At 39.7% G+C, this 27,433-nt stretch overlaps 1 long non-coding RNA gene across 8 annotated transcripts in view; it reads left to right on the forward strand.

The window, feature by feature from the left end:
- Positions 1 to 18,731: 18,731 nt before the first annotated feature.
- LOC144296943 (uncharacterized) overlaps positions 18,732 to 27,433 on the forward strand; it is a 37,592-nt gene continuing 28,890 nt past the window's right edge. Inside the window, exons 1-4 of one of the 8 annotated variants that reach the window (XR_013363891.1) lie at positions 18,732 to 19,240; positions 24,147 to 24,359; positions 24,456 to 24,570; positions 27,244 to 27,361. This is a non-coding gene — a long non-coding RNA (uncharacterized LOC144296943). The remainder of the gene's footprint in view (positions 19,241 to 24,146; positions 24,360 to 24,455; positions 24,571 to 27,243; positions 27,362 to 27,433) is intronic. The other 7 variants (XR_013363888.1, XR_013363892.1, XR_013363886.1 and 4 more) reach the window with 7 other exon arrangements.

The following is a 27,433-nucleotide window of genomic DNA, read 5'->3' on the forward strand; positions in this document are numbered from 1 at the left end:
TGCCCCTCAGCCCCCTATGCTCTACAGGTAATACTCTGAGGCCCACAGAGTTCAGGCACTTGCCCAAGATCACATAGCTAGTCAGAGAGGCCTCCCTCAGCACAGCTCTTTCCCAGACCCTGCACCCCCCAGTTTCATCTTCCACCACCATGCAACCAGAATGGGCTTGCTCATTCACTCAGCAAAAATGTACTAAGAGCCCATCAGCATACTAAGCCCTATGTATAACACAAGTTCTCATCAGCTAAAGCAGGTTAGGTTACCTCCCTCCCCGGGGCGGGGGTGGGGCAAGCTAAAAAATCAAAATGAACAGATAAATAGGTGAGAATGAGCCTTAACACAGTCTTTAAGGTTACGCAGACCTGGATGCATAGCCTGACTGTACCCTTTACTCACTGTAGGACCTTGGACTTCGGTGTCCTCGTGTGTAAAACTAGGACAATTTCTCAGAGGTGTTTTGTAAGGATTAAATAAGATAATGTTGCCATTTTTTTGTCCACAGTGCATGGACAAAAGGTCTTAATAAGTGGTAGTAATTACTACTGCTACTGAGCAAATCACATGAGGAGTGGATAAGTACTCTTCACTCCTCCATTCCACCCCCTCCCCAAACCTGCTAGAGAGCACTCAGCTCTGGCCACCTGTACCACGGCAATGGGGCGAGCAATGGGGAGCCTACAGGGGCTCGCCAGGCCTCAGGTCCTGGCTCTTCCACAGGACTTCCTAACTCTCTGTCTCTCACTTTCTCAGTACACCATGACATTTAAATTCCTTGGAGTCTATGAATCGTCCACCAGTCCAAACTTGTACACATTCCTGCAAGAAAAATTCAGAACCTTGCCTAATATGTATTTAGTTAACAAGAAGATAGCAGATGAAGATGAGAACTGCTATCCCAAAAAAACAGAAGAAGTGTATTGTGAGCTTTCCCCAACACACCCTTTACCTATTGTCTCTGAAATGCATTTAATATGTAGCAATGTGGGGCATTACATGAAAAGCAGCCCTGGCTCCCTATCCTCCTGAGATCTCCTGGAGGAGATCGGATAAATACTGGTAAACACCCAGTGACGGATATGGAGACACAAAGGCAGTCTCGGCTATATAAAGACAGGCACCTGTTTGGAAAGGCTTCAAGGGAAAGAGTTCTAAAGGGCAGTGGGTGCTGGGCAGACCTCAGAGCTGACCGGAAGCAAAGTGAGGCAGTAGAGGGCAGCAGAAAGAGTGACCCCCTCAGTAGCTGAGTGCAAGAGTGAGGGAACCTGCAAACTTCTCCAGAACACCTTAGCGCCCACAGAGTTAACAAGAACCAGAGAGCTGAATCAGATTAGAAGACAGACGTAAATTACGTTGCACGCTCCACCTCACATGTTTATCTGTATTGATCAGGTAATGAGTCAGCTTCTATTTACCTTTACCATAAGTGGGAATGCGAATGCCCCAAACCCAAGTAACTTCAAAACCCCAGAAGTGACTTCTTGGCCTCATCTAGATCACTGATGGCAGAACTTTTTTTTTTTCCTACTAAAAAGTATAAGAAGAGCTAGAGAACTGCAAATCTATCTATGGTCTTAAAAATTACATTTTTATGAGATGCCTGGGTGGCTCAGTGGTTGAGCATCTGCCTTCGGCTCAGGTCATGATCCCGGGGTCTTGGGATCCAGTCCCACACCAGGCTTCCCTCAAGCAACCTGCTTCTCCCTCTGCCTGTGTCTCTCTACCTCTCTCTGTGAGTCTCTCATGAAGAAATAATTTTTTTAAATTACATTTTTATAAGTGTTTTTGTTAACATGTACTTGCCACATAACATAGCAAGTTTTTAATGACCAGCAGTCATTAAAGTTTATATTTTTGCTTTATTTTTTATTTTTTTTATTTTTTGCTTTTTGGACAATGATCTCTAATACGGCAACATGGTGTTGTCAGTGGATACTGTTATAAATACTTGTTGACTAAGCTGGTCATGCTCCTTACTCAGGTCATAAGACACACACATATCCCTTTTAAGAAATCTTGATTCATTCCTCCACGAAGGCCCTGCAGGCCACACTGGTGATAATTTCGAGAGTAAAATAATATTTCTCCTTTAACAAGTTCATTTGACGTGACAGGTGCTATTCTAGTACTTTACTCATTACTTCCAGTCCTTGCTGATTAAGGAATCCCACCCTATGATAAAGCAGCTGTCATTACAGATGAGAAAACAGGGCCTAGAGAAGAGAAGCAATGTTCCCAGGTCACACAATTAATAATAAGTCACTGCAGGAGACTACAGTCCAGCTTTATCTAACTCCACACTGCAGCTGTAGGGTCTTGCTCAAGAATGAGACAGTTGAGGGGAAGAATCTGGGAAGACTCTCTCATCCCTATCCTTCCAATTTAAAACAAAAAACAAAAACCCCAGGGGCACCTGGGTGGCTCAGTGGTTGAGCATCTGGCTTCGGCTCAGGGCTTGATCCCAGGGTCCTGGGATTGAGTCCCGCCCGCATCGGGCTCCCTGCATGGGAGCCCTGTGCCTGTGTCTCTGCCTCTCTATTTCTGTGTGTCTCTCATGAATAAATAAATAAAATCTTTAAAAAAAAAAAAAAAGTCTTTGTAGACCTTTAATTGTCTTTCAAATAGAAAATGAAATGAAATACCCAGTGAATGAGCCCCAACAATCACCACACAAGATTGAAACCAGACTTAAGCCAATGAAGAGCTCTTTTCCCAAGACATGACTATGGAAAAGAGGTCAGGTTTCTTCGGGCTCCCCAAACACCTTCTTCCACCTGCCAGGAGTTCTGCTGTCGAGGTCTAACACCAGCCAGGTTGAAAATAATTGCAGTTTGAGGGCTCACTTCACCACTGACAGCCAAAATAAATCTCACTTGTCAAGATAATCTCATAGGGAACAATCCACTGTGTCATGCAGACACTTGCCACTCAGAAAGATGGATCTTGCACAGCCACCTCCCTGCCCACCCTCTGGCCCCGGGCTCTGCTTGCAGTGAGGAGTGCCTGTGAGCCGGGAGCGGCTGCCAACTCCAACAGCAGCCTGGACTCCCCCGGCATGCTGGCTCCACAGCCCTCAGGAGGGTGCCTGGCCAGGGCACAGGAATAACATCAGTCTCTACAGAGGCAGCAGGGCAAGGCCAGTGTGTTCAAACTGTTGTTTCTGGATCGGTTCAGCAAGTCTGGGCCTTGGGAAACACAAAATTGGGTTGAAAGAGGCCCTTGTTAAAATGGAGCTGCCTCCCTTCTCTCTGCACATAATCTGGAGCGTGCGGCCTTTAGGACTCCTGTACCCCTCCCACCATCTGATCTGAACTTTGAGAAAACGACAGCCACCACCTTGGGAATCCACTGTGCCAATGATGCCATGGAGATGACACTTTCAGCTGACGGGCAATCCGAGCAGTGCCCGTGGAACTCACTAAATAAAAAAGTGGAGGTGAAGTGAGGTATGAAGCCCAAAAGACAGGTGACTTTATTATTTGAGAGAGATAAGAGACTGGCCAGGAGATACAGCTCAACCTAGACAAAACCAAAGTAATGCTGGTCACTGTAGAAAGAAAGAAATTAAAAATCTAGAAGGAAAAAAAAAAAAACCTGAAAAACACGTCATCCTTCTTAAAGAAGGTACAGATGTGGAATTCAAACCAGTTATATTTTCCAACCCAGAAAAATGTTGATCAGACTGCCCATTTATTTGGGGTTTCGATGCCACTCTATAGCCTCTCTCTCCAAATACCCTTCTTCTATTACTATATGAGTAGACTTTTTAAAATATTGACAATTCGTTTTTCTGAATCTCTCCCTCTCTTCCAGCTTGAGTCTCCAGGAATAATAATAAAAATATAAAGGAGAGAACAATCTTTTTTAAAAGAAAGAAAGAAAGAAAAAAAAGAAGAAAGAAAAGATAAAGAAAGAAAGAAAGAAAAAGAAAGAAGAAAGAAAGAAAGAAAGAAAGAAAGAAAGAAAGAAAGAAAGAAAGAAGAAAAAGAAAAAAAATATCTGAATTTTTTTAAAGATGTTAGTTATTTATTTATTTGAGAGAGAGAGTACATGCACAAGACTGGGGAGGGGTAAGATGCCTTGCATAGCAGGGACCCCGATATGGGTCTCGATCCCAGGACCCCAAGATCATGACCTGAGCTGAAGGCAGATGCTTAACCTACTGAGCCATCCAAGGGCCCCAGATCTGAAATGTTTTAGATATGAATTATGGTTGCCTGTAGAGGACATGATTTCTTTCTACACTGACTTTATGAACATATGCTCAGCAGTGGTTTCATGGTTTAATCCCTGGCTACTTTTTGTCTCTTGCTGGGGAGCTAACTACTATTGCTTTCTCTGCCTCCAAGCTCACACTCTCCAAGCCGCCCAGCACCCTGCTACCCAAGCAGCATTCTAAATTTTAAATCTCTCCATGTTCTCCTTAACATTTTTTAACAGCTACCCATTATCTAGAGCAGAGGATCCTAATGTTTTGGGAACACCTGATGAGAGCTTTGGTTACTGTTTTCCACTCCTTGAAAGTGAATCACCCATAATATACCTAAAGTTCTCCAAAGAAGAAAGGGAATCTACCAAAATTGGAATGAATTGCATCCTATGTACAATAGGGTACCATCTGTGGTTAATTTCATAAAATTAAGTCCTTTATGAAGTGGATTCTTCGCAGTTCTTTTAAAATAGATTTTAAAAGTTTATACCCATACCTGTTTGCTAGTTATGTTGTGTCAAATACTTAAAAGAGTTGTCCAACTAAAAGATGACTTACACATTTTTTAAAATATTTTATTTATTTATTCATGAGAAACACAGAGAGAGAGGCAGAGGGAAAAGCAAGCTCCATGCAGGGAGCCTGACATGGGACTTGATCCCAGGTCTCCAGGATCACGCCCTGGGCCGAAGGCATTTGCTCAACCGCTGAGCCACTTAGGGATCCCCAGACTTACACATTTTTTGTTGGCAAAAAATGAGGCTCTCAAGTTGTGTGACCTTTCTGTGCTGACTAGTGGCTGCCAGGATCACACAGATATTTTCAGAAAAATAAATAAGCTTAACATATCTCTTCAAGGTAAAGATGACATATTCATCGTAAATAAGTATTTTTCTAAATAAATCTGCTATTTTGAAAATGGGTGTAGTAGGCAGTCTCTGAGACTGTCCCTTTCCCCCTTGCTCCCCCACATCCCCCCCTCTCCCCCTCCATCCTTTCTTCCTGGTTCTTGTATAATCTCCTCCACTAGAGTACAGGCTGGATGTAGGCACTGACTTCTAACAAACGGAATTTTTTTTTTTTTTTAAGATTTTATTTATTCATGAGAGACAGAGAGAGAGGCAGAGACACAGGCAGAGGGAGAAGCAGGCTCCATGCTGGGAGCCCCATGCGGGACTTGATCCCAGGACTCCAGAATCACATCCTGGGCCGAAGGCATATGCTCAACCGCTGAGCCATCCAGGCATCCCCAGACGGAATATTTAAAAAGTGACTTAAGCTTATGTCACAAAAAGATTGTGACTTCCATCTTCTTTGCCCGCTCTAATTCTCACTTTCTGGAGAAAAGCACTAGCAAGGAACTATCTCTGGCCAATAGCCAGTGAGGACCTAAGGCCTACCAACAGGCACGTAATGGAACGGAAAAGCAGATTCTCCTCCAATCCAGCCTTGACTGGAGGATTGGCCACCACCTCAACTCCAGCCCTGAGACAAAAAGAACACAGCTAAGCCACTCTCAGATTCCTGACCCAGAAAAAAGATGAGCTGTCTGCTGTTTAAAGCCACTAATTTGGGGGACAGTCCGTTACACTGCAAGAGATACACTTGGGGAAATATTTCCCCAACATTAATGAGTTGATGGCTGAAAATAATGTGAATGTGTCTCAGTTAAAAAAAAAAAAAAAAACAGCTGAGTGAAATAAGTCAGTCGGAGAAGGACAAACATTATATGTTCTCATTCATTTGGGGAATATAAATAATAGTGAAAGGGAATATAAGGGAAGGGAGAAGAAATGTGTGGGAAATATCAGAAAGGGAGACAGAACGTAAAGACTGCTAACTCTGGGAAACGAACTAGGGGTGGTAGAAGGGGAGGAGGGCGGGGGGTGGGAGTGAATGGGTGACGGCACTGGGGGTTATTCTGTATGTTAGTAAATTGAACACCAATAAAAAATAAATTAAAAAAAAACTCTCCTATCTGCATATTAGAAAATTAGAAACAGAATTCTCTAGGCTATTTAAAGTTTCCCAGATAAAGACTATGCATGGGTTTGAAACAATTGCTAAAAATGCAAACCACAACACCTTCCAAAAAGTTTGCAAGAATGACTTATTAACATCAAGGAAGATGGAAACCTAATAATTAAATTTCAAGAAAAACTTGATTATAGCACTTGAGATTTTGGGAAAAAAAAAAGGCATCATGATTTAGTTAATCCTGCCAATAAACACTTCTTTGATTGGAACTCTTTTTTTGAAGTATCTTGTTTTGATTAAACCCAGAAATCAAAATAAAATGAACTTAAACCAGTCCTTTAAATTACTCTATCCCAAAGCATTAAATCAAGCAAAGTTTTCAAACATCCAAACACACTGCTCCTTCTAATTTTGAATATTTTCGTGAGGGCAAAAGAAATATCCTTAAATATTGTCTGTGTAATCTTACCCCTATGTATTTTGTAAGCGATACAACAGACTAGTAGGACGTACACAAGTAAATATCCATATAAAGTATTAAATGATTATATATTTGAAAACTAACAGGCTCAAGTTGTTTTTACCACTAGGTGTATGCAACTGAAAAAGTACATATGACCCCGACCTCAAGGTTAAGTGCAAATGCTTTCCTGTAGTATGCAGAACTTCCAGCTCTTTCCAGCCCTGTACTTAGAGGTAGGTGCAAGCCACTTTCAAGGCACCTTTGCAGCAAATTTAAAAGCAGACCCTCCTGGTAGAAGGCCTTCATACCACCACCCACCGACACTGCCCCCCTACCCGTCCCCATGCCCACCGAATAGAACTCCTACTTCAACGCCCAGCTTACAGGTCAACCATCTCAGAACATTCCCCGCTCCAACCCTCCCTCCTCCTCTCAATACCCTCAGGATGTGGGGTATAAAGAGGTATAAAGGAATCTGTGATGCCTTTATTAGAGGACTCACCACGCTACGACATATTTTAAGGATTTGCTTATTTTTCACCTCCTCCTACTAAACTGAGGGCTTTTGACAACATTTGCTCAGGAGCAGACAGTCAACAAACATCTGTTGAATAGATGAATGTACGGATTAATTCATTTTTTTTTCAGATCGTTTTTCTGTACGGCTCAAAGTGCAAGCTGAGAAGGACCTCTCCATCTCATCTTGGCCAGCTATCTGGCTATCTCACCACCAGGATTTAATTTCATAACTTTTTGTTTTTTCTCAAAAAAATTCAAAAATTGCTGTAAGGATCAGATCCAGCAATGTGTCTCACGATATCATGTAAGCGGCGCTGCTGGGTGGTAAGGAGCCAGGCCACCTCGGGTTCCATCCACCTGGGTCACTTGGCGCGTGAAATAGCCTCACGCTGCTCAGTGTCCTCCCCCGATAAATGGGGAAAGGGTAACACCTGGCAGCGGTGCCCCCCGCAGTCCCTGGATCCCGCCCGGCGTCACTGGGGGGGGGGGGGGTAACCTGCGGACCCCGTCGGCGGGAGGGGACTCCAGTGGACCCCGTCATCAGGGGGGACCCCGCGGACCCGCCGACGCCCCTTCTTGCAGCCTCCCGGCCACACACCGGGCCACCGTGTCCTCACCCCTCGGGCTCCGGGGCGGCCGGCACCCCACCTGGGGCTCTGCGCCCGCCCCGTCCGCCCCACACAGGCCCAGGGAGGCCCTTCTGCCCTCCTTCCCTCCTGGGGGCCGCCCGGGAGCACGACCCGGAGCCCCGCAGCCTTCCGTCCGCGCCCCCCTCCCCGTCACCCTGGTGCTGGGGCTGGTGCCTGAGCCCCTCCGCGGAGCCTCTCCCAGCCGTGGACCAGGGGAAACAATAAAGCTTTTTGCAGCAAAATAATATAATAATAATAATAATAATAATTAATGCATATAGGTGTGGCACAGAGTAGGAGTTCGATAAACGTTGGTTATTAGCCTACTGCCCCGGCAGAGACATGAAGCAAGCAAGTAGCAAGTGCTAAATACACTCCCAGACTAGACGTGCCCTGCACCTCCGGTGAATACACACATGCACTTCAGATAGAAGTACCTGAAAGGCAGAGACTCTGTCCCCTTGGACTTTCCTTGTCTTGGTCCCATTGCCTGGCATATAGTAGGTGTGCAATTAACATTTGTTGCTTTATTTCAAAACTGCCCATGTATTCCTGCCTTGTACAGATTTGGATTCACATTGTGTTTCAGATCATCCTTTGGAAAGCATTCTTAGGGTATCTATTGTCAGAAACAGGATGTGGGAAAATAGTTAATGTGGCTGATGTCTTAGGAAAAGCTGAGAAAGACTCGGGAGGAAATTACAGTCAATAGAAACCAAAAGTCAATCAGTAATTTAATGGGAAATGATTCACAAAAGCAGTATTTACACACAAGGACAGCTTGTTCCAGTGACTTTAGAAAGTAAAAAGAGTTTATTTAAAAACCAACAAACAAATAGCAACTTTGGCAAATTCTGACACAGAATAAAAATGTTTGCAATTAAATCAATTCTATTGTCAGAATTCTTTGAATTGCAAGTGACCAATAGGAAATTAACTAGTATAAGAAAAGAAGTTAGTGGGTTCACATAAGTGACAGTTTTAGGGGTTTGTTGCAGGGACTTACAAACTGTCATTAGGTGGGTCCTTCGATCTATCTATCTACCCCTTTATCCCTACATCCATCCATCCATCCATCCATCTCTCTGACTCCTGATCCATCTCTCTAGCTTTCACTTTTCTTGGAGGCAAGCTTTTTTCTTTCTTTTTTTTTTTTTTTTTTTTTTTTTTGAGGCAAGCTTTTTTCATTTGGTAGAGAAAAAAAGGACAAAGTCACCAAAACTTCAAGCATACATCATCCCAGTTCACTGGCCAAGAGTGGAAAGTTTCTTTTTCCTCTTGGGTCCGTATAGGGTAGAAAGGAATACAGGGTAACCCAAACAATATTTATCTACCACTCCACAACGGAAAAAACACTCCGAATCCAACTATTCCAATGCACAAAACCCCTATCCATCTCATATTTTTTTCGTGATATTTTGTCATAAGCATATTACCTATCACTACATAGACTTCATAATGATCACTTTTAAGTGTCGATGTGACATTTAACTAAGTCCTTAGTCACTATGCAACAATTTACTTACGTCCTTAATGATTAAATTTTTGCAATTTCTAGATGTTGCTATAAGTTTAAAATATGGTAAGTATTCTCTTCTTACCTATAGCACATTACTTTTTAAAAAGTATTTCCTTAATATAATTCTCAGAAATTGGATCAATGAGTAAAATTGTAAGAACATTTGCATAGATCTAGTCCTTAAAATATATAACCAAATGTATGTACCAATGCTGTACCAATTTCCAGTGCCTCTGCTGAGGTTTTCACGCCACAGCATTACCATGTCTTCATCAGCTTGGAGGTGAACTTTCATTAAGTCGTGGTCCCCAAACCTCACCAGTTCCTAGCATCTTCGTTAGCCCACTACCTTTTTAGCCTGACTCTCTCCTCTGAGGAAACATAAGGAGGTTGCCTCGCCCCATTGCTAGCACATAGTAGGCATTCACCACAGGTTGGGTAAATCTGCAGCTGAATCTTTTATGATCCTATCCACGTTCCTAGGGAAAACTGCCTTTTGAAATGCTGGCTTTGAGCATACAAAGTATGGAACAAAGAGAAAAATGTATCCGCGCGGTTGTTTCTACAAAAAACTATATAAAGAGGAAGGACTTACTTTTGATTTGTCTACTCTCTTAAGCTTATCTGTTTTGGCAGACAGATCTGAAGGAGTTATTCACACAGAAGTGTAATGCAATCTTCATTGGTCCTCTTCTAAAGAAGGCTGGGGGGGTGGGGGGGTTGTTTTGTTTTGTTTTTAAGATTAACCACACCAACATTGCTCAATGTTGTGGGTCAAAAGCCTGGATGCCTGTCAGAATGACCTGTAGAGAGTTTTTAAAATGCAGATGTCTGGGCCCCATCCCAAACCCTCTAATTTAGAATACCCACAGGGTGGAACCAGGTATTTATAACTTTTTAAATCTCCACAGGTGATTCTGACAGCCAGGGTATAGGGACCAAATAAATCAACCAGTAATGAGGTATTAGTATTAACGTCAGTTGTTCTTCATCCTTCTATTTAAATTGAAAACAAACTTAATGAGGGTTTTCTTTCCTTCTACCTTTCCCCTGTCTCCTGCCTGTGGGGGGTGGGGTGGCTGGGGGAGCTTTGTGGGCAGTCTGAGTCCCACAGGCCGTCCGCCCACCTCTGTGGATCAGCTCCTGGCTCCTGCACATTCCTCTCACCCAGAGGAGGCCTGGGCTTCTCTAGGTTGCCAGTGATTGCACCCGGGGCCTTTGCAGTGTCTGAAAACCTGGGAAGTTTCCTGGGCAAACAGATCCACACCATCTTGTCCAGAATCCACTCAACTCCTGGGTCCCTCTCAGAGTCTCCAAGGTCCTGACTCAGCCAGGAAGAGGGGTGCTATTTCTTGGGCTCCTTCAAAAACCCCACCAGTAAGTGGTCCATTTACACAGCTTTATCTTCCTTCCTGGACCATGTGCTTGTTGAGGACAAATTTGCACATCTCCCCGATGGTGTGTAAGGCATGGAGCCTGGCACCTAACAGACATCAGTCAGGTATGTGATGAGCAAAATATGAGGGAAGAACTGACATCCACTCCATACCTGCTCTGGGCCCAACATGACGTGAGGCCTTTAGTTACATAGTCTCATGCTACCCACATCACATCCCTGTGAGGTAGGACTCATTAGTCTAATTTGCAGGCAAGAAGAGAAATTGTCAGCAAACGAAGTTCATTTCGTCAAAAAGGCAGGAGCCTAAAAAAAAGTGAGAATTTATTCCCCTCCTTCTTCCCTCTGCCTCATTTTCTCAAGATAATTTAAGCACACAGCTAAAAGTCTAGAGATCCTTTATATGACAGATGCACAGTGATCTAGAGATGATTGTCCTCTTGGTTGCAAATTATCAAATTGATGAGGTCTAACCCAGACAAGTGCCCTCTCTCTTTCTACATTGTTCATTATCGTGAGATCTTGGTATTTCAAATAGGATTATGCCATTTGGGCTGGGCACTTAAGATTTCCCTAAGGGCCAAGGCTGAGTAATTTTCAGGTAATGAGCGTTAATGTCCAAGGAAAGAGACATCCTGAATCACCTTCTGAACCTGTGCCATGGATCTGCTGTAATAGTATCAGTAGTTCTAGAACCTTGCATAATTGATCTTGTGACTTGAAACTGAATCACTTTCAAGGCTTCTCCAAAATGGTTTTTGCCCTCCTGAACTATACTTTATTACAGTTACTCTTACCCAGACAAATGAAGAGAAAGAAAATGATAATTCTCCAGTGTTCCCACCTTCACTGAGGAGTCTTCAAAGTCATCCTGAGCCTCCTTTATCCACAAGGGCAGAGGGCACCACAAGCAAACTTTTCCCCGGCCTGAAAAATTATTGAGAGTGAGATGTAGAAGAAAGGGATGTTCTTCTACAGACCCAGGATTCAAGTTTCTAGTTCACCAAGGCCTCTGAGGCACCACCCCAAGGAAGTAACCTAAGTTATACAAATCCTTGTGCACATCACCAGAGAGAGAGTCTATATCGGTGTGCAATATCACTATGCAACGTATAATAAAATTCACTAACCCAGACCCTGCTCACTTAAAATTTGAGGTCACAAAATCTTCAACCTGGCACTCTTTCCTGGGACACTTGAGGACACAGAGGCTCAGAGAGGCTAAGTGACTTGCCAGAAATCACACATCTATCAAGTTAGTAGCACTGCAGTTTGAGAGGTTTAGAATTTGAGTCCAGTCCTGCTCTGTTTATGAAAGTACTGCCCTTAACATGAAGGGAAAAATGAAATTTAACTTTCTTTTAAGGTAAAATAATTTACCACCTAGAACACAGCATAACTGAGGAGGGTATAGAGACGAGGGTAGACAGGAAAAAATGTATGCTTTTCCCACTGGAAAAGAGATTGTTAGGCAGGAGGAAGAAGTAGGCAGTAAGAATTAAAAGGCTACTCTTCAATTTGCCAGCTGGGTAATCTGAGGAAAGTTAGTTGACGGATGTGAACTTCAAATTTTTTCATCCATAAAAGGGACCTACTCCCAGGATTACTATAATATTTAAGTTAAATCATACAGATAAACTAGCTGAAACTTAGTTGCTCAATAAATATTACATCCCTCCCTCAAAACAGCTATAAATTAATTATTCTTCTCCAGTCATTAAAGAGTGACCCTTAATTTTTTCATGGCCCATCATTGCATTTCCTTATTTGCTCAATTGTTTATTTTCTGCCTCTTTCTATCAGGAGGTAAGCTCAAAGAGGACAAGTCCATTTCTGTTCTCATCCCCAGTTCCTACTACAGGGCCTGGCCTACAGAGACAATTAGAAAAAACTGACAAATTACATAAAATAATTAAAAACTTCACAGGGAGAAACTATTTTTCCCTGCCATTATTTTTTTAGGGAAAGGTAATATTTTACTAATTCTTTTATCCTAAGTGTGTCTATGTAAAGATTGTGTTTATATGCATATCTTAGGTGTGTGTGTATATATGTATATACATACACACACATGAATCCAATATAGTGTACACTAATATAATACGTGTATACCAATAAGTCATGTAAAATACTAGGTTATATATAGTATCATATACTAATAAGTATTGCGTATACATGTACATTGTACATGTAATTTATTACATGTGTAATAAACGATATAAACTAGATATCAAAATAAATTATGTACTAAATATGAGATACTGTTTGCCATCGGGGAGAGGTAAAGGAATAGGTACTTGGAGAGGAACAAAAAGAAGCTCAACATTAATCCCTAAATGTCTTATTTCTTTTATATGAAAAATGATAGGCAGAGTAAAAAAGAAAAAAGCTAATTGAATAAGGGAGAAAAACTCGATGGGAAAGAGGCACTGATGTGAAAGAAATTAGCATAAACTGACTCTGCCCTAACAACCTTATGAAGTAGACAGTCCTATTCCAAGTTTGCAGACGGGGAACTGAGGCCAAGCAATGTGTTCCAGGTCAAGTAGACAGCAGGCAGCAGTGGGGAAGTGAAAACAGAGGGTGTTAGACACCAGCCCCTGCTCCTACCTCTAGGATTCAGCTTGATTTCGAAGCCGATCAGATTACCATCCGAAGAATTCCCAGAGGATGTGTCTCTGGAAGAACCTACATCATTATGAGAGCAATGTCACTCTCTAGAGGACTGGGATCACTGAGCATCCTTCAGGCAAATACTTGGGTTTGTGAATCGTTGCCCTATAATAAATAAGATAGTGAATTAGCAAGTTTTCACTAGATTATAGTCATTAATAACCCCCAAATCTCAGTTGCTTTTCAACAACGAAGATTTATTTCTCAGTCCCATTTCATTTGTTGGCTATGGCTCTGCTCCTGTTTTTTCATGCAGGATCAAAGCCGAAGGAGCAGCTTCTCTAGGAGACACACTGGACATGGCAGGGGAGAGAAAATAGAGGCCAAACTGCAATGGCCCTTGGTGTTTGCCGGAAACTTCCACTCAGACATGGCATACATTGCTTCCTCTCACTCTATTGGCCAAAACAAATCACATGACCCAGCATGATACCAAGGGCACCCAGAGGTAGACTCCTCCCACAGAAGCACTGTAAGTTATATGGCTGTCAACAGAGATGTGTAAAATTATTAAAAGGTGCAGTAAAAAAAATCAACAATAATACAATATTCCATAGATTCCATGTTCTCTGCTTTTGGTAATCAACAGGTAAAGTTTCTGTTTTCATTCCCAACAAACATACTGACACTTTTTCTTACAATTTATTTACTTATTTTTAGAGAGGAGGGGGTATGGGAGAGAGAGAATCTCCAGCAGACTCCTTGCTGAGTGAGGAGCCTCAGGAAAGGCTCCATCCCACCACCCTGAGATCATGACCTAAACCGAAATCGAGTCAGATGCTTAACCAACCAAGCCACCCAAATACCCCTAACACTCACTTTTTATCATTTACATAAATTATTTCTTTCAGAGGTTCAGGCTACTGGGAAAAAAAAGTATTTAAATATTCCCTGGAGTTCCCAGAAAGTTCTCTGCAACTTTCTGAGAGAAATACCATAAATAATAAACAACCATCACCTGTTTTAATACTCTATGGTTCTTTCAAAAATTACAGCCACACCCTAACCCTGATTTAAATATATTCTCTTAGAACCACAGATGTTAGTTGTGTAAAAATGACATTTCAAAAGAAACAAATGGCATAAGTACCCAGACTGGGTTCATTTTGCTAAACAATGGTTTGGAATGTTCTCATTGTGGGTGTTGCAGTCTAAATGAAAGGAAATTCAATTAGAAGTGCCTATGCTTGATTTAGTACTCTTGTCTCTGTATTGCCATTCTTAATATTTTTGAACAAGTGATCTGCATTTTTGTTTTGCACTGGACTCCACAAATTGAATAGACAGTCATGCTCAGAATAGATGTTCCCTCCCCTGGAACAATTTCTCTGTGACCCCTTCAGTAGAGTCAGGTGCCTTTCCCAGGTGCATTCATAAGGCCCTGTGATTATGGCCCTTGATACCCTGTACTGACTTTTTTTTATATTCTTTCTTTCTAATCTCTGGGTTCTTTGAAAACAGGAACATTGACTAGTCCATCATTATATTTCCAGCATCTACTACCAAAAAAAAAATACTTGATTAATAAATGATTATCAGACATGGCGAATATTTTCTTAAAATTCCCAATTTTGTCAAATGTTATTCTCCAGCAGAAAAGAAACCATTCAATCCTGCCATAGCATGCCTCCTGTGCTTCTTGCCAGGAATTGCCACTGTGTGTGTGTAACTATACACAGAGACCTTATCTTCTTTATCCATTTATCCATTAATGGACACGAAGGTTGCTTCCATGTCTTGGCTCCTATAGATAAATGCTGTTATAAAGATGAACTCCTTCAGCTTCTGTTTGTTCAGGAAAATCTTTATTCTTCCTTTGTTTCTGAAGGACAGCTTCTCCAGGTATAGAATTCTTGGATGACAGTTATTTTGAATAATCATCCTGGCCTGAAAAGTTTCTGTTGAGAAATGCAGTCAACACGTAGCCACTTCCCTCATCCTTCTAATGCAGTCTATCTTAGTGTCTGTGGTATAGGGGGTGCCTCAGCCTCATCCTTGTGTTCTATGATTCTCTTAGTACTGTCTTGTTCTTGAATAATTAATTGTTAGTTGTTCTTGTGAAGGACAGTGAAGTCAGAAATGACCCGTGTTGCCGTCCTGGTGACAACATTTCCTCCTCCTTTGAATAAAAATAAATGTCTGGGTATCTTAGTTAAGCCTCAGACTCTTGGTTTTGGCTCAGGTCGTGATCTCAGGGTCGTGAGATCGAGGCTGGCATTGGGCTCCACTCTCTGCTCTCAGAGCCAACTCTGCTTGACACTCTCTCTCCCTCTTCCTCTGCCCCTCCCTGACCTCTGAAAGACAGAAATCCTTTAAATAAATAAATAAACTGGAGTATGTGCCATGTGTTTTCAGAAGTTCTGGGCTGTTAACCAAAAACCAAATTGGGACAAATTACATAACATCAGCATTACTTTGGGATGGAGGTATGCATCATGGTAAAGCATGTAGGTCAGCTTGGGGCCCAAACATTCCTGAGTTTAAATTCTGACTCTGCTATTTATTTGCTGTGAGAACTTGGGTCATTTACTTAAACTTATCCATGTCCATTTCCTCATTTTTTAAGAGAAGATAATAATATCTACCACCTCCTGGGTTTGTTAAGGAGAATAATGAGAAGGCATAGAACACTTAGCACCGAGCCCAGGAAGTACAGGGAGACTCAGGAGCAGCAGGCACATCCCTCAAGTGGCTCAAATGCCCTTCTTCCCAAACACTCCTTGCTTTCCCTCCACCCCATTTATATGCTATTCCCCTCATCACTTCCTCCAAATAAATCTCTGGGTATAGACTCAGTTAATCTCCAATCCACAATGGTCAATAAAATATCATTAGAAAGGAATACCCTCCACCCTTGGTTTTCGTAGAATGATTCCTTTGGTAACACCTTTAGTAACAGAGGACTTAACGTACTCTAAAAATATACGAATACATCAGGGTTGCCTGCTCTGATATCAGTAAGGAATTCAAAGTCAAAAAAAAAAGTCTTGCTTGGTTTCCTGAAAAGGATATGGCGTCACTGGTAACTTTCTGATAAGAGGCGGCTTATGCACAGAATGAATCTCCTAGGCCCCACCCAGGGGAATTGTTCTCTGTGACATTTTCCTTTCCAGTTGTTTTTAACATTCTTCATAAATAATATTTAACCAAAAAAAAAAAAAAAACTCAATAGTAAAGCTATTTTTAAAAAACCTTTCATCAAAAAAGCATGTTTTATTTATTTCAGTTGATTGGGGTACTTGAATGAAACCTGTAAAGGAAAAGATTTTATAAAACGATACAAAGAGAAAGTGACTTTTTTTGTTTGTTTGTTTGAAATGCCTTAATGAACCAAAGTCCTGGTCATGTTCAAATGCTACAATAACCTGAGGTTCACAGATGGACCATCACACCTCCAGCAAAGTATGCAAATATATGGGTGTACCCACACATGGACATTTTTTTGAGTGTGGGAGCCATAGTTTCATGAGATTTTCCAAAGGATCTTAAGTTCCACACCAGCTTCTCGCCCTTCCCCCAAAAGTTAAGTGCAATCATTCTGATTTGGTATCTTCATTGATACTAAATGATATTCATTGATATTTATAAATTGAATAGCCACTTCTAATTCTATAAATTCAGATTTCTATTTTAGGAATTTTTTCATAAAGGCATCATGTACATTTGGAAAATTTTAAGGTTAGAAAGAAAACTGGACTCTAAACTGGTTTGATGTGGGCAGCCTGGGTGGCTCAGCGGTTTAGTGCTGCCTTCAGCCCAGAGCCTGATCCTGGAGACCCGGGATCAAGTTCCACATCGGGCTCCCTGCATGGAGCCTGCTTCTCCCTCTGCCTGTGTCTCTGTGTCTCTCATGAATAAATAAATAAAATCTTTTTTAAAACATAAAAATAAAAAATAAACTGGTTCAATGCAATGTTTCCATGCAAACAGGGATGGGATTAAACAGTTTAATATCCCTTCCCATTTTAAGGACTTAGTTACTGGTTTGCCACTTATTTAAAGGGATGACTTTGAATCACCTTAGAAATATCCTTGGCTCTGAAATAATCAGGACATAATAGCAACTCTTCATAAAATATTGTTCACTGCAATGTTGTTTATAACATCCTAATGCGAAAAAAAAATCAGCAAGTGATTGGATTTCCTATGGTAGATTACTCTGCAACATTTTTTTAAATGATGCTTTCAAAGAATTTTAACAGCATGGTAAAGGTTAACAGGAGTAAAGTAAGCTTAAAACAAAGGGAACAAAACTATAAATATACATTTATATTATATACATTTATATTTATATACATGTATAATATACATTTATAGTATAAATGTGTTGCAAAATTATAGGTAATGTTTGTATATATTCCAAAGCTGCCTCTGTTATAAGTAGCCTCAAAGGACAGATACCAAAATGTTAAAGTTGTTATCTCTAGATGGTAGGATCATAGATTGTTTTGTTTACATTTTGCTGTTGGTGGTGGTGTTCTCTTTTTTTAAAGATTTTATTTGCTTATTTATTTATTTATTTAAGAGAGAAAGAGAGCATGAGAGTGGGGAAAGGGCAGAGGACAAGCAGACCTGAGCCTAATGCAGGGCTCCATCCCAAGACCCTGAGATCATGACCTGAGCTGAAGTCAGATGCTTAACCAACTGAGCCACCAGGTGCCCCATGTTCTCTTCAATTGTTCTTGTCTTATTTTTTTTTAAACGAAAATACTTTTTTTGTTTCTGGTTACCAAATAACCATAAAATATTTAGATAGTGCAGAAAGACACCAATTAAAAAACAAAAATCAGGGCAGCCAGGGTAGCTTAACGGTTTAGCGCCGCCTTCAGCGCAGGGCCTGATCCTGGAGACCTGGATCGAGTCCCGCGTCGGACTCCCTGCATGGAGCCTGCTTCTCCCTCTGCCTTTGTCTCTGCCTCTCTCTCTCTCTCTCTCTCTCTCTGATGAATAAATGAATGAAAAATCTTTAAAAAAAAAAAAAAGAAAAGAAAAGAAAAAATCACTTAGAATCCTGACACTGGAAAATGATATTATGAACATTTTGACATAATCATCCTGAGTATTTCTACACAGGTCCCCCTATACACACTCACTCATGCAAACACACACACTACAAAAGAGAATTGTACACACATGATCTTTATAAGGTTTTTTTTTTTTAACTAAGACACCATTTCTTAGAGCAGTTTCAGGTTTACAGAAACATTGAACAGAAAGTAAGAACAGAGAGTTGATGTATATTCATTCCTCACCCTCCACCACCCAGTCCCCCTATAATGAACATCTTACACCGGTGGGGTCATTTGTTACAACCGATGAACAAATACTTAATAATAATATTATTAGTATTAGTATTATTATTATCCAACGTTTACATTAGGATTCACTTTTCTATGGGTTTTACCAAATGCATTAGACTATCACACAGAATAGCTGTCCTGTCCTGAAAGTCCCCTATGCCCCACCTATTCATCCCTCCCTTCACTTTCCCCCAGCCCCCAGCAACTCCTGGTCTTTTCAAGGTCTCCATGGTTTTGCTTCTTCTAGAATGTTACACATCATGTAGCCTTTCGGACTAATTTCTCTCCCTTAGCAACAGGCATTGATGGTTCCTCAGTGTCTTTTCTGTGCTTTCCTGATGTGATAGCTCATTTCTTTTTATCACTAAATAATATTTCATTGTCTGGATATACCACACAGTTTACTGATCTATCCACCTACTGAAGAATTGGTTGTTTACAATTTTGGGCAATTATAAATAACACTGCTATAAATATCCACGTGCAGGTTTTTGTGTGGACATCAGTTTTCAACTCCTTTGCATAAATACCAAGAACTGTGACTACTGGATCATATGGTAAGACTGTGTTTGTTTGGCTTTGTAAGAAACTGCCAGACTGTCTTCCAAAATGACTGTTGTAGTCTGCTCTTTAATTAACGATTTATTGCAGACATCTTTTCGTATAAATAAATAATAACTGCATAGTATTCTACAGTCCATACATAGATCCTGTAGCTTAGCCATTCCCCCTATTTATGAGCATCAAGATTACTTCCAGTTTTTTGCTATTGCAAGCAATGCTGAGATAAACCTCTTTGATCTGAGATATATACCTCTTTGATCATTTGTCCAATTATATCTGGAAAATAATCTGAAAAATGTTTAAAGGCTTGAACATATTTAGTTTTCGTGAATGGCTACACAAATGTGCACTCGCACTTGAGAACAATGTACCACCCTCCTTGTCTCTCATAATTAGTCCTCCTCGACCTCACCAACCCAATTGGTAGAAATGTGCATCTCAGTATTGCTCTGGCTTATCTTTTTTAGATTCCTCAGAAGATTAGACATGTTTTCACTTTTGTTTGCGATTTGTATTTCTTTCTTTGTGAATTGTGTTCATATTCTTTTTACTTTTGCTATTGGAGTACGAAAGAGAAATTTCTTTGTTTTCTAAAATTCTTTGTATACCTTATTTCTGGTTTCTAGCAGGCAGTTTATTAGAATATGCACTATTAATTTAATAGTTCTTAAGAGCAAAGGGAAAGAGACATTATGTATACACTAACCTTGGAAAGGGTGAAAAAATAAGGAAATACAGTGTTTCTGTGATATGTGTTGGTTTTTGAAAAAAATCTAACTTTCGTGGTGGCAATTTTGATTTTTGTTTATTTTGTTTTGTTTTCGCCACATTAAACTTTTATGGTCAGATTTGTGAGCCATTCATTTGCGTTTTCCGGCCCTGTTGTCACGCTCTCACAAGCCTGCTCTAGTCACAGAGTGTGAGTATAAAAAGGTTCACTTGGGCAGCCCAGGTAGGTCAGCGGTTAGCGCCGCCTTCAGCCCAGGGTGTGATTCTGGAGACCCAGGATGGAGTCCCATGTCGTGCTCCCTGTATGGAGCCTGCTTCTCCCTCTCCCTGTGTCTCTGCCTCTCTTTCTCTCTGTGTCTCTCATGAATGAATAAATAAATAAAATCTTTTTAAAAAGTAAAAAGGTTCACTTTAAGCGTTGTCTAGCAGCTTAACGTGTCTGTGTTTTTTAAGATTACACATCTTTTATCCATTTGTAATTTCTGTAAGTACAATCCCATACTTTTTTCTCCCCAAATGGCTATAGCAAGTTGTCCCAGCACCATCTATAAAAAGTCCATCTTTTGGGCCACTTTATCATATGCTAAATCTCCATCTATATTTGGGGCAATCTCTGAACTCAATATTTTTTCCATCCTTCTGTGGCTTTTTGGAGCTAAGACCACACTGTTTAAATTACCATAGCTTTTAATATCCCAGATAACTTCATGACTCACCCCCTGCAAGTCTTCACTCAAATACCACCTTCTCTGTGAGTCTTCCTGAGCACCCTACTTACAACCACAACTTCCATCTACCCCCACCCTGCCCCACACCCTCCTTCTATCTAGTCCCTTCTTTGCTTCATTCTTCTCCTTAACACATGTCACTAGCTGACATCCTACATAGTTTACTTGTTGTCTGCGTTTCTAAACTAAGTTCCACCAGAATAGGGATTTTGGTCTGTTTTATGCACTTTCACGTCCTCAGTGCCTAGAACACTGCCAAGCACAGAGTAGATCTTCAAAAATAGTTGTTGAATGAGTGAATATCTGGTAGACAAGAGCATCCTATGTATAACCACGACCCTTTTTTTGAGAATTCACCAGCTCTTTTTACAAAATGATTTTTCCATGAAATATAGACTTGATCTGACCAACTAAAAAAGAAAAATCCATGGGATTCTGATAAGATTACTGTTGAATAAAGAGATTGTTTTTGAAAGAATTGACAACTTTATAGCATTGAATCCTTCCAAGTATGAACCAGTTATTTTCCTTTTTTTCCTAGTCTTCTTTTACGTCCCTCAGTATACTTGAGTGATTTTCTTCATAAAGGTCCTATGTATTTCATATCACAATGGTTCCTAATCATTTGGGATTTTGTTTTGTTTTGTTTTTAAAAGATTTTATCTATTTATTTGAGAGAGAGAGAGAGAACAAGCAGAGGGGTGAGGCGGAGGGAGAGAGAGAAACAGACTCCCTAAGCAGGGAGCCCAATGCAGGACTCTATTCCAGGGCCTCAAGATCATGACCTGAGCTGAAGGCAGAAGGTTAACTGACTGAACCACTCAGAAGCTCCTCTTTGTGATGTTTTTTTGTTACTACTTACTCATTTATTCGATAAATGTTTATTATTATTTACTATGTACCAGGCACAGCTTTGGAGCTAGGGAGACAGCAGTGAGCAAGATGGTGTCTGCCCTCATGGAGTTCACGTTCTAATGAAAATGGAACTCTTTTTTTTCTCTTATATTTTTAACTGGTAATTTTGGGTAGATAAGAAAGCTACTGAATTTTGTGCATTTACTTTTAACCTATCTTTTTACTAAAATCACTTGTTTCCAAAAGTATAAAGATGGATTTTCTGGCTTTACCAAATAAATAACCACATCACTTGCACTAGTGATAATTTTGTATCTCCTTTCCCACGGTATGCATCTCTAGATCATTTTTCTTTCGTTTATCCATTAGCACAATGGAGTTTTCCAATAGTCCCTATATTTACCCACACTTTAATTTCTGGAAACTATTTTTACAGTAAAAAAAAAACCTCATATTTAAAAAAAATCTTTAGGTTCATATAATATACCAGAAATTTTAATTTAGATGAATCAAAACATCTGATATGATACAATTCACATCCATTATATGCAACTGCTATAAAGGTCACTTTGAGAAAATCTTATGTTCCTTTCTCTTTACTGGCAGATTTTTGATATAAAATTGATAAAAAAGGAAAGAAGATTGAAGCTGATTTATGTTTAGGTGGCTAATTTTTTTTTTAAGTTTTTTTTTTTTTTTTTTTTATTTATGATAGGCACACAGTGAGAGAGAGAGGCAGAGACACAGGCAGAGGGAGAAGCAGGCTCCATGCACCGGAAGCCTGACGTGGGATTTGATCCCGGGTCTCCAGGATCGCGCCCTAGGCCAAAGGCAGGCGCCAAACCGCTGCACCACCCAGGGATCCCAAGGTGGCTAATTAATTTATTGAACCAGCTACTGCTGAATCTAATTGTTTTTTGAAACAAAACATAAAACCATATTTCTCCATTGAAAGTTGGAAAATATTAAATCTTCTTACTTTTTATATTAGTTTAATTTACTAATTCCTTATGTGAATATTGCAATAGCCAACTATTTCATTTGCATATCTAACCACATTGAAATAAGGCAGCATGAGTAAAGTTTTATGCCACATTTGTAAACTAAGATTTTCTGGGGAGATTCATTTGTCCTATTAAAATAAAATAAGGGGATCCCTGGGTGGCGCAGCGGTTTAGCACCTGCCTTTGGCCCAGGGTGCGATCCTGGAGACCCGGGATCGAATCCCACATCAGGCTCCCGGTGCATGGAGCCTGCTTCTCCCTCTGCCTGTGTCTCTGCCTCTCTCTCTCTCTCTGTGACTATCATACATAAATAAATAAAAAAATTAAAAAAAATAAAAAAATAAAAATAAAATAAAATAAAATAAGATTAAGGGCCATGATACAGTGCCCATTTCTACAGTTAAAAAAAAATGAGACTCAGGAGTCCTATGTGTCTTGCCCATGCTCACACAGTAGGTCCCAGAGTTCAGACCTAAACTTTGATTTTCTGTTACCTGTGAAATATTCTTTCTACATGCTCTTCTTTTCACTTAGCATTATGCATGTAATTAGAAACACTCAAGTGTGTTTCCTCACCTACTTAGAAGATTTTCTCGACTGTTAGTATTGCATATTTTAGGAGGAAGTTAATTCTTATAAAATCCACATGCGATTTTTTATTTGATGGCACCCTTTTCCTGGAGGTTCAAATAATTAAGGTATGTTTGAGAAGAGTAAATTCTTACCACAGTCCTGTGTATGGGGGAACAGAAATGATGAGTCTCCTATGATATGAATCAACATTCTAATCATTTAAAAAATAGGTGCATTCATTCATAAGTGTCACAAAGCCCTCCCAATTGAATAGGAAGGAATATCTGAGTGGAACTGATAACAGCTAAGCCTGAAGAGGAAGCACAACAGCCCATTACAAGCTATTGAAAAATTCCATAAAAAAAAAAAAAAAAAAGAAAAAGAAAAGAAAAGAAAGAAAAGAAAAAGACATACGGCAGGAAATTCCTGACCAGTAGTGTAATCTCTTACATAAATGTGCTGGCAGATAAATGGATTTTTATGATTTTGCTTACGCCCGCTGCATATTGCCTCTTTAGATATGTCACCTTGCAGATGTATTATAACTTCACTCTAGCGCTATTAAATGGTCAGATTCAATAAATTGTAGGTTCATTTTAATCCCTTCAAAATACTCTTGGCCCTTAGCCCAAAAGTGAGGGGAGGGGTGAGTAAACTAAAATACCCAAAGAAATTTGCTTTAAGTCTCAGGAAATATATTGAGAATTCAATACCCTAATTTACTATTATACATAAGGAATTAGGTAGTGGAAATTTTTACGTACTAATTAAGCCCACAGCTATAGAATTATAAACATGGCAATGAGAATAAAGAGCTAAAAAGTAAATGAAATAAATATGTACTAAGCTTCATGCACATGTTAAACACTGACCTGGATGTTTTACCTACATTATCTCATTGCATTTTTAGCAATACAGCACGCAAAATGACTATTATGCTCATTCTACAGATCAAAAAACTGAGTTTCTAAAACATGAAGTTATATAATCCATGCTCTCTCACTTCCTAGGCCGACCTAGATTTAGTCATTCCTGGCTCTACCACTTTCTGCCTACGCAACCCTGTATGAGTCTTGAACCTCTGTGAGCCTCAGCCTCCCTCTCCTCACTTGTTAAATTAGAGTGATGAGACCCACCTCACCACCTCAGGAGGCTACTGCGAAAACAATGCAAAACAAAGCACAGGTGGTTACTACTATGGACACTAGCAAACAATAGTTAAGGTAATAAGAGAAAATGACAGGAATTGATTTCCAGACTGTTTCCTCGGACACTTTGTTTTCAAGTGTTTGATTATGCAATACTGTACTATTTTCCAGGCAAGGTCTTTTGGGTTGAGTATCAATGAATCATTTCCTTCATATTCAGATGAAAGATATGCCTGGGTAACTCAGGTTCCCACCCTGCTTTATCTTAACGATCCATACATTGCAGGTAAGCAAACAATTAGTATTGTTAAGAATTTCACTTATAAGAGTCTAAGATTCCCTCTCTACAGATATTTCCAGCATAAAAGAAAAGGACTATTGTATTGGGCCATTGACCTACTGACTCTTGGTCTACAATGACAAGCTCTATGCCAGCAAAGAGAGAGACAAGAGAACCAAATCCAGAGTTTTCAACTTTCCTTGTTAACTAAATTTTCTTTTTTTTTTTTTTTTAAGATTTTATTTATTTATTCATGAGAGAGAGAGAGAGAGAAGCAGAGACACACACAGGCAGAGGGAGAAGCAGGCTCCATGCAGGGAGCCTGACATGGGACTCGATCCCAGGTCTTCAGGATCACACCCTGGGCTGAAGGCAGCACTAAACTGCTGAGCCACCCAGGCTGCCCTAAATTCAGTTTTCAAATTAAATTCTATGTGGATCTACAACATAAAAAACAGACAATAAAACTAATATTTTATTAGAATATTTTATCATTTCAAAATTGATACATGTGTTTAATGTAAGATTAATAAACTGAGAACAGTGAGTTTTAAGGAACACAAAAAAATTGAAATTATAGGCTATTCATGGTAGTGATACAGATCTTAACCTCTGTATCAAAATATCTCATTTTGTTGTTTTGTTTTCACTAAAGTGAGATAAGCCTGATTCACAAGATTGCATAGGAGAACAGTTTTTGTTAGCTGGTTGTTTTGTTTTGCTTTTGTGGTTGACTGTAGATTTGGTTGTTTTGTTGGTGTTCATATTTTTTTTTTAAAGATTTTATTTATTTATTCAGGACAGACATGGGGGGTGGTGAGAAGCAGAGACACGGGCAGAGAGAGAACCAAGCTCCACGCAGGGAGCCTGACGTGGGACTCGATCCCGGGTCTCCAGGATCATACCCCAGACTGAAGGCGGTGCCAAACCACTGGGCCATCAGGGCTGCCCTGTGTTCATATTTAATAGCATATATTGCTTTTCAGTTAAGCAGTTTGCCAAGAGAGACTTTGTTAGAAACTATGCACATAAGTTAACCGAACCATACAACTTAACATCATCAATAATTTAATATTGTTCTGAAGGTATGTGCAAGTAAGTGATTCCTTAGCTGGAGAATTCAAGAGAATCAGCTGAACAACTATTACAAACAATGAAAAAATCAATAAAGAAACATAATATGGAAAAACAATAGTCTTCATACATACAAACAGTAACCAGGAGACATAATAGAAGGAATCATTACCCAAAAAATTAATAAAAAGATAAAAATTCCTCAAGATAAACTTAACAGTCATTTTTTAAAAGACTAAAACAAGGGTTAAAAGTAAATAAATAAATAAATAAATAAATAAATAAAAATAAATAAATAAACAAACAAACAACAAGGGTTGTCTGGGTGGCTCAGTCGGTTGAGCATTTGACTCTTGGTTTTGGATCAGGTCATGATCTCCCCGTTATGGGATGAGCCCTGGGAGTCAAGTTCCATGTTGGGGCTCCACGCTCAGCACTGAGTCTCCTTGAGATTCTCATTCCCTTCCCCTCTATTCCCTCTCCCCAAATAAAAAACAAATAAAATCCTTTTTTAAAAAAAACTTAAAAATATCATGGTTTTTTTGGTTGTAAAGACTCATCATCTTAAGATGTCAATTCTTTCAAAGTGAACTTATAAATATTGTGCATTCCACTCTCAAAATTACTAGTGGGATTTTTTTTCAATCTAGACAAGTTGATTTTAAGGTTCTGATATAAAACCAAGTCAGCAGTAAGAGCCAGGAAAAAGCACTTAGGGAAAAATAAAAAGAAGAATTAGGAAGGACTGATCATACCAATTATTAAAGAGTGAGGGGGATCCCTGGGTGGCGCAGCGGTTTAGCGCCTGCCTTTGGCCCAGGGCGCGATCCTGGAGACCCGGGATCGAGTCCCACGTCGGGCTCCCGGTGCATGGAGCCTGCTTCTCCCTCTGCCTATGTCTCTGCCTCTCTCTCTCTCTCTGTGACTATCATAAATAAATAAAAATTAAAAAAAAAATTAAAAAAAAAAATAAAGAGTGAAAGAAGAAAAGGAGGGAAGGATGCAAGGTGAAAATGTAAGCCTGTATAATTGCTTGTGTCTGCACTGAATATCTCAGAAGAAATTGGCTATATTGGTTGATTCTGTAGATGTCTTTTGTTCCATTTTAAAATTTTGCATCATATGCATGTATTATCCATTTTAAAATTAAAAAGATAAAATAATTTTAATAGGTAGATGTTAATTGGATAAAGATAATACTTTTCTGTTCTATCAAACTAAAGAAAGCATATCAATTACATTTAAATGTCTGGAATTCATTTGTGTATAGTAGGCTTACAATCTTAATCAGAGATTAGTTATACCTCTGTAATAGAAAATAGCTTATAATGTGGTGTATTTTGAAAATTTCATCTTAGAGTCTAGGACAGTTGAGGCTTCCAAAAGCCTTAGCACTCAGAATAGCCACTTAAAAAAAAGGAAAAAGAAAAAGAAAGAAAAGTACCTGTTTATAACGGTTGCCTAGGAGATACATTAAAATACAATTTTTAATACAAATACATTACTTTTCTCCCTTCCACCTCACTAGTATACAAATTTTATAGACTTAATGGAATAAATGAGAAATTATCTTATGATTAACTACTTCTCTGTCTTGAATTTCAGCAGAACTTCAATGATACTAGGAGGCATGAAATCTGTTAAAACCCTTAATATTGTCCCTGGTACACAGAGGCACACAAGAAATACTTGTGGAATAAACACTAGCTACTAAAGATACTTGGTGAGTTGTATTTTGAGATCCTAATGCCATTAAATGCCATTAAAACTATGCTAATTGGGATTTTTTTCAGGT

This window comes from Canis aureus, chromosome 25 (genome assembly GCF_053574225.1).
Source record: "Canis aureus isolate CA01 chromosome 25, VMU_Caureus_v.1.0, whole genome shotgun sequence".
Taxonomy (NCBI): Eukaryota; Metazoa; Chordata; class Mammalia; order Carnivora; family Canidae; genus Canis; species Canis aureus.